The following is a 6,000-nucleotide window of genomic DNA, read 5'->3' as shown; positions in this document are numbered from 1 at the left end:
GTTCTGGTAAGCAATACGTGCTTACTATGGTAGAGGCAAACACTGGATGGTTGGAAACTTATCCAGTTCCACATGCAACTGCACGCAACACCATTCTCGGTCTGGAGAGACAGATCCTGTGGAGACACGGAACTCCAGAGAGGATTGAGTCAGACAACGGAACTCATTTCAAGAACAACCTTGTAAAGAACTGGGCAAAAGAGCACGGTATTGAGTGGATATTCCACATTCCCTACTATGCACCAGCTTCAGGGAAGATTGAACGCTACAATGGTTTGTTGAAGACCACTCTCAAAGCCATGGGGGGTGGATCTTTGAAAAACTGGGAAAAGCATTTAGCACAAGCAACCTGGCTGGTAAATAGTAGAGGTTCAGTGAACCGAGCTGGACCTGCACATTCAGATTTGCTACGGAAAGTAGAAGGTGATAGAGTTCCTGTTGTTAGAGAAAAGAATCTGTTAGGTAAAACTGTTTGGGTATTTTCGCCCTCAGGAGAGGCTAAGCCTATCCGAGGGGTGGTTTCAGCTGAAGGTCCGGGTCACACTTATTGGGTAATGCAAGAGAATGGTGAAATTCAGTGTATTCCACAAAGAAATCTAACTTTAGCTGAAAGAGGTTAATTTCAAACTGCTGAACAGCTACATCGCGTCCAAAGGAAGAACCAACGAGGAATCTACGGTGCACGAACCCTGAGATCCCTGAGAGCCCTGAGTCAACTAAGAGACCCTGAGAATCCCTGTTTCCCTTTTCTTCGCTTCGTCGGTGAAGAAATGAACTGTTTTCCATTTTTCTCATTTTCTGATTTTCTTGGACTTTTGAATCATCTACATCTGAGCATAGCCGGAACAGACTATGAACTTTGCTCACGAACTGTAAATATCGTTTTGGATTGGAATGGACAGTATGAACAGCCAATGAAATTGTTTAGAAGGGGTGGACTGTGGCCGGTTGACGTTGCCCCCTTAAGAAAGGGAATATGGTGGACGGAAGTGGGTAAATGGAAGGAATAATCTAAACTATTTCATTGGTAAAGTGGGAGGAAGCACCTTCTGAGCTGGGACTATACTGGGTTTTTCCAGCTCTTTATCTTCAGTCTTGCTTCCGCCTTTCCACGGTGCGGCCGCTCTCTGTCTCTGTGCTGGGCTTTCTGCCAAGGCCTCGGCCTTGAAGACAGATAAAGGCCGGTATATTAACTCCTTTCCAATTAACACGAACTGCTTCTAACATTTTTTTTTTCCTCTCTTTTCTTTCTCTTTCTATCCCATTCTGGGGAAAGGGGGGGAAGAGAGGGGAGAGCGGAGGTGGGGGACCCCTCTGCCGAGGGGGCTTACTCTCATTTCTGTGTTGCTCTGCTGTATATCTTTGTATATATTGTAGATATTGTAAATTTGTAAATATTCCCCTGCATTCCCTACATGGCTTTGTAAATATAGCTCCACTGCTTTGCTAATTCAGCTTGTGAGGATTTTTTTTCCTTTACCTTCAATTTTTTTTTCCCTTTTACCTTACAAGGGGGAAGGGAGGAGGCTTCTTGGCCTTGCCCTTCCACCCACCACAGGCGGGGACTGGGACAGGGCTAGGCCTGGGGCTGGGCTGGGGCCGAGTCTGGGGCCGGGGCTGAGGCCAGGGCACGGGCAGGGCCTGGGCAGGGCTGGGCTGGGGCAGGGCTGGGGCCGGGCTGGGGCTGGGTTCAATGCAGGGCTGGGGCTAGGGCAGGGCTGGGCTGGGGCCGGGGATGGGGCCGTGAGTGGGGCTTGGCTGGCGCTGGGGCTGGGGCTGCGGCTGGGGCTGGGGCAGGGCTGGGCCTGGGCTGGGGATGAGGCTGGGGTGGGGCTGGGGCTGGGTCCAGGGCAGGGGTTGGGCTGGGGCTGGGGCTGCGGCTGGGTCTAGGGCTGGGGCTGTGCTGGTGCTGTGCTGGGGGTGGGCTGGGGACTAGGGCTGGGGCAGGGGCTGGGGCCTTGGGTAGGGCTGGGACTGAGGTTGGGGCCAAGGCTGGGGCTGGAGTAGGCTGGAGACTGGGCCTTGGGCTGGGGCTGTGGGCAGGTCTGGGCTGGGGGCATGGCTGGGGTTGGGTTGGGGGCAGGGCTGGGGCTAGGGCTGGGGCCAGGGCTGGGGCAGGACTGAGGCTGGGGCAGGGCTGGGGCTGGGGCTGAGGGCAGGGCTGGGCTAGCGCTGGGGCTGGGGCAGGGGCCGGGGCTGGGGACAGGGCTGGGGCCAGAGCTGGGGCAGGGCTGGGGCCGGGCTGGGGCTGGGTTCAGTGCAGGGCTGGGGCTGGGGCAGGGCTGGGCTAGGGCTGGGCTGGGGCCGGGGCTGGGGCCATGAGTGGGGCTTGGCTGGGGCCAGGGGTGGGGCCAGGGGTGGGGCTGGGGCTGGGGCAGGGCTGGGCCTGGGCTGGGGATGAGGCTGGGGTGGGGCTGGGGCTAGGTCCAGGGCAGGGGCTGGGTAGGGCTGGGGCTAGGCTGGGGCAGGGCTGGGGCTGGGCTGGGGCTGGGCTGGGATCAGGACTGGGCTGGGGCAGGGACTGGGGCAAGGCTGGGGCTGGGGCTGGGGCTGGGGCTGGGGGCAGGGATGGGGATGAGGCTGGGGTGGGGCTGGGGCTGGGTAGGGCTGGGGCTAGGCTGGGGCAGGGCTGGGGCTGGGCTGGGGCTGGGACTGGGGCAAGGCTGGGGCTAGGCTGGGGCAGGGCTGGGGCTGGGCTGGGGCAGGGACTGGGGCAAGGCTGGGGCTTGGCTGGGGCAGGGCTGGGGCTGGGGCTGGGCTGGGGGCAGGGATGGGGATGAGGCTGGGGTGGGGCTGGGGCTGGGTCCAGGGCAGGGCTGGGGCTTGGGCTGGGCTGGGACCGGGGCTGGGCTGGGGTAGGGCTGGCACAGGGCTGGGGCTGTGGCTGGGTCTGGGGCGGGGACTGGGACAGACCTAGGCCTGGGGCTGGGCTGGGGCTGAGTCTGGGGCAGGGGCTGGGGCCGGGGCACGGGCAGGGCTGGGGCAGGGCTGGAACTGGGGCTGGGCTGGGGCCAAGGTTGGGGCTGGGGCTGGACTGGTGGCGAGGGTGGGGCTGGGGCTGGGGCTGGGGCTGCGGACAGGGCTGGGGCTAGGACTGAGGTAGGGGTAGGGCTGGGGCTGGATTGGGGCCAGGGCTGGGGCAGGACTAGGCTTGAGGCTGGGCCTTGGGCTGGGGCTGGGTTGGCGCAGGGCTGGGGCTGGGGCTGGAACCAAGGCTTGGACAGGGATGGGGCTGGGGCTGGAGCCAGGGTTGGGGCAGGGCTGAGGTCAGGCCTGGGGCTGCGGCTGGGGCAGGGCTGGGGCTAGGCTGGGGCTGGGCCTGGGGCTGGGCTGTGGCTGGGGCTCGGGACAGGTCTGGGGCCAGGCTGGGTCTGGGGCTGGGCTGGGGGCAGGGCTGGGGCTGGGCTGGGGCTGGGGCTAGGCTGAGGCAGGGCTGGGGCTGGGCTGCGGCTGGGGCTGGGTCCAGGGTGGGGTTGGGTCCGGGGCTGGGGCAGGACTGGGGCCGGACTGGGGCTGGGGCTGGGCTGAGGGCAGGGCTGGGGCTGGTGCTGGGGCAGGGCTGGGGCAGGGCTGGGGCTGGGGCTGGGGCTGGGCTAGGGCAGGGCTGGGGCTGGGGCTGGGCTGGGGCTGAGAGTGGGGCCGGGGCTGCGACTGGGGCTGGGTCCAGGGCTGGGGCTGGGCTGTGCCTGGGGCTGGGCTGCGGCTGGGCTGGGGCTGGGCTGGGGCTGGGGCTGGGACGGGGTAGGGCTGGGGCAGGGGCTGGGCTGGGGCTGAGGGTGGGGCTGGGGCTGGGGCTGGGGCTGAGGGCAGGGCTGGGCTAGCGCTGGGGCTGGGGCAGGGGCTGGGGCTGGGGACAGGTCTGGGGGCAGATCTGGGGCAGGGCTGGGGCCGGGATGGGGCTGGGTTCAGTGCAGAGCTGGGGCTGGGGCACGGCGGGGGCTTGGGCAGGGCTGGGGCTGGGGCTGGGGCTGGGCTGGGGGCAGGGATGGGGATGGGCCTGTGCTGGGCTGTGGGACCGGATGGGGCTGGTTCTGGGGCTTGGGCTGGGGCTTGGGCTGGGCTGGGGATGAGGCTGGAGTGGGGCTGGGTCTGGGGCTTGGGCTGGGGCTGGGGCTGGGCTAGGGCTGGGCTGGGGCTGGGACTGGGCTGGGGCTGGGTCCAGGGCTGTGGCTGGGTTGTGGCTGGAGCTGGGCTGGGGCTGAGGGTGGGGCTGGGGCTGGACTAGGGCTGGGCTGGGGGCCGGGGCTGCGACTGGGGCTGGATCCAGGCCTGGGGCTGGGTTGTGGCTGGGGCTGGGCTGGGGCAGGGCTGGGTCTGGGCTGGGTCTGGGGCTGGGTCCAGGGTGGGGTTGGGTCCGGGGCTGGGGCTGGGGCTGGGGCTGAGGGTGGGGCCGGGGCTGGGCTGCGGCTGGGCTGGGGCTGGGTCCAGGGCAGGGGCTGGGCTGGGGCTGGGGCTGGGACGGGGCAGGGCTGGGGCAGGGGCTGGGCTGGGGCTGAGGGTGGGGCTGGGGCCGGGGCTGCGACTGGGGCTGTATCCAGGCCTGGGGCTGGGCTGGGGCTGGGGCTGGGCTGGGGCAGGGCTGGGGTTGGGGCTGGGTCTGGGGCGGGGACTGGGACAGGGCTAGGCCTGGGGCTGGGCTGGGGCCGAGTCTGGGGCCGGGGCTGGGGCCAGGGCAGGGGCAGGGCCGGGGCAGGGCTGGGCTGGGGCAGGGCTGGGGCCGGGGCTGGGGCAGGACTGAGGCTGGGGCAGGGCTGGGGCTGGGGCTGGGGCTGAGGGCAGGGCTGGGCTAGCGCTGGGGCTGGGGCAGGGGCCGGGGCTGGGGACAGGGCTGGGGCCAGAGCAGGAGCAGGGCTGGGGCTGGGCTGGGGCTGGGTTCAGTGCAGGGCTGGGGCTGGGCTGTGGCTGGGGCTGGGACTGGGTCCAGGGCAGGGGCTGGACTGCGGCTGGGGCTGGGTCCAGGGTGGGGTTGGGTCCGGGGCTGGGGCAGGACTGGGGCCTGACTGGGGCAGGGGCTGGGCTGAGGGCAGGGCTGGGGCTGGTGCTGGGGCTGGGCTGGGGCAGGGCTGGGGCTGGGGCTGGGCTAGGGCAGGGCTGGGGCTGGGGCTGGGCTGGGGCTGAGGGTGGGGCCGGGGCTGCGACTGGGGCTGGGTCCAGGGCTGGGGCTGGGCTGTGCCTGGGGCTGGGCTGCGTCTGGGCTGGGGCTGGGTCCAGGGCAGGGGCTGGGCTGGGGCTGGGGCTGGGACGGGGTAGGGCTGGGGCAGGGGCTGGGCTGGGGCTGAGGGTGGGGCTGGGGCTGGGGCTGGGGCTGGGGACAGGTCTGGGGGCAGATCTGGGGCAGGGCTGGGGCCGGGATGGGGCTGGGTTCAGTGCAGAGCTGGGGCTGGGGCAGGGCTGGGGCTGGGGCAGGGCTGGGGCTGGGGCTGGGGCTGGGCTGGGGGCAGGGATGGGGATGGGCCTGTGCTGGGCTGTGGGAACGGATGGGGCTGGGTCTGGGGCTTGGGCTGGGGCTTGGGCTGGGCTGGGGATGAGGCTGGAGTAGGGCTGGGTCTGGGGCTTGGGCTGGGGCTGGGGCTGGGCTAGGGCTGGGCTGGGCTGGGGCTGGGGCTGGGGCTGGGCTAGGGCTGGGCTGGGGCTGGGACTGGGCTGGGGCTGGGTCCAGGGCTGTGGCTGGGTTGTGGCTGGAGCTGGGCTGGGGCTGAGGGTGGGGCTGGGGCTGGACTAGGGCTGGGCTGGGGCCGGGGCTGCGACTGGGGCTGGATCCAGGCCTGGGGCTGGGTTGTGGCTGGGGCTGGGCTGGGGCAGTGCTGGGTCTGGACTGGGGCTGGGGCTGGGTCCAGGGTGGGGTTGGGTCTGGGTCTGGGTCTGGGGCTGGGGCTGAGGGTGGGGCCAGGGCTGGGCTGCGGCTGGGCTGGGGCTGGGTCCAGGGCAGGGGCTGGGCTGGGGCTGGGGCTGGGACGGGGCAGGGCTGGGGCAGGGGCTGGGCTGGGGCTGGGGCTGAGG

This window comes from Melanerpes formicivorus, unplaced genomic scaffold (assembly GCF_026170545.1).
Source record: "Melanerpes formicivorus ecotype bairdi unplaced genomic scaffold, bMelFor1.0.p_v2 SCAF_244, whole genome shotgun sequence".
NCBI classification, from domain to species: Eukaryota; Metazoa; Chordata; class Aves; order Piciformes; family Picidae; genus Melanerpes; species Melanerpes formicivorus.
Note: the sequence above shows the minus strand (reverse complement) of the source record.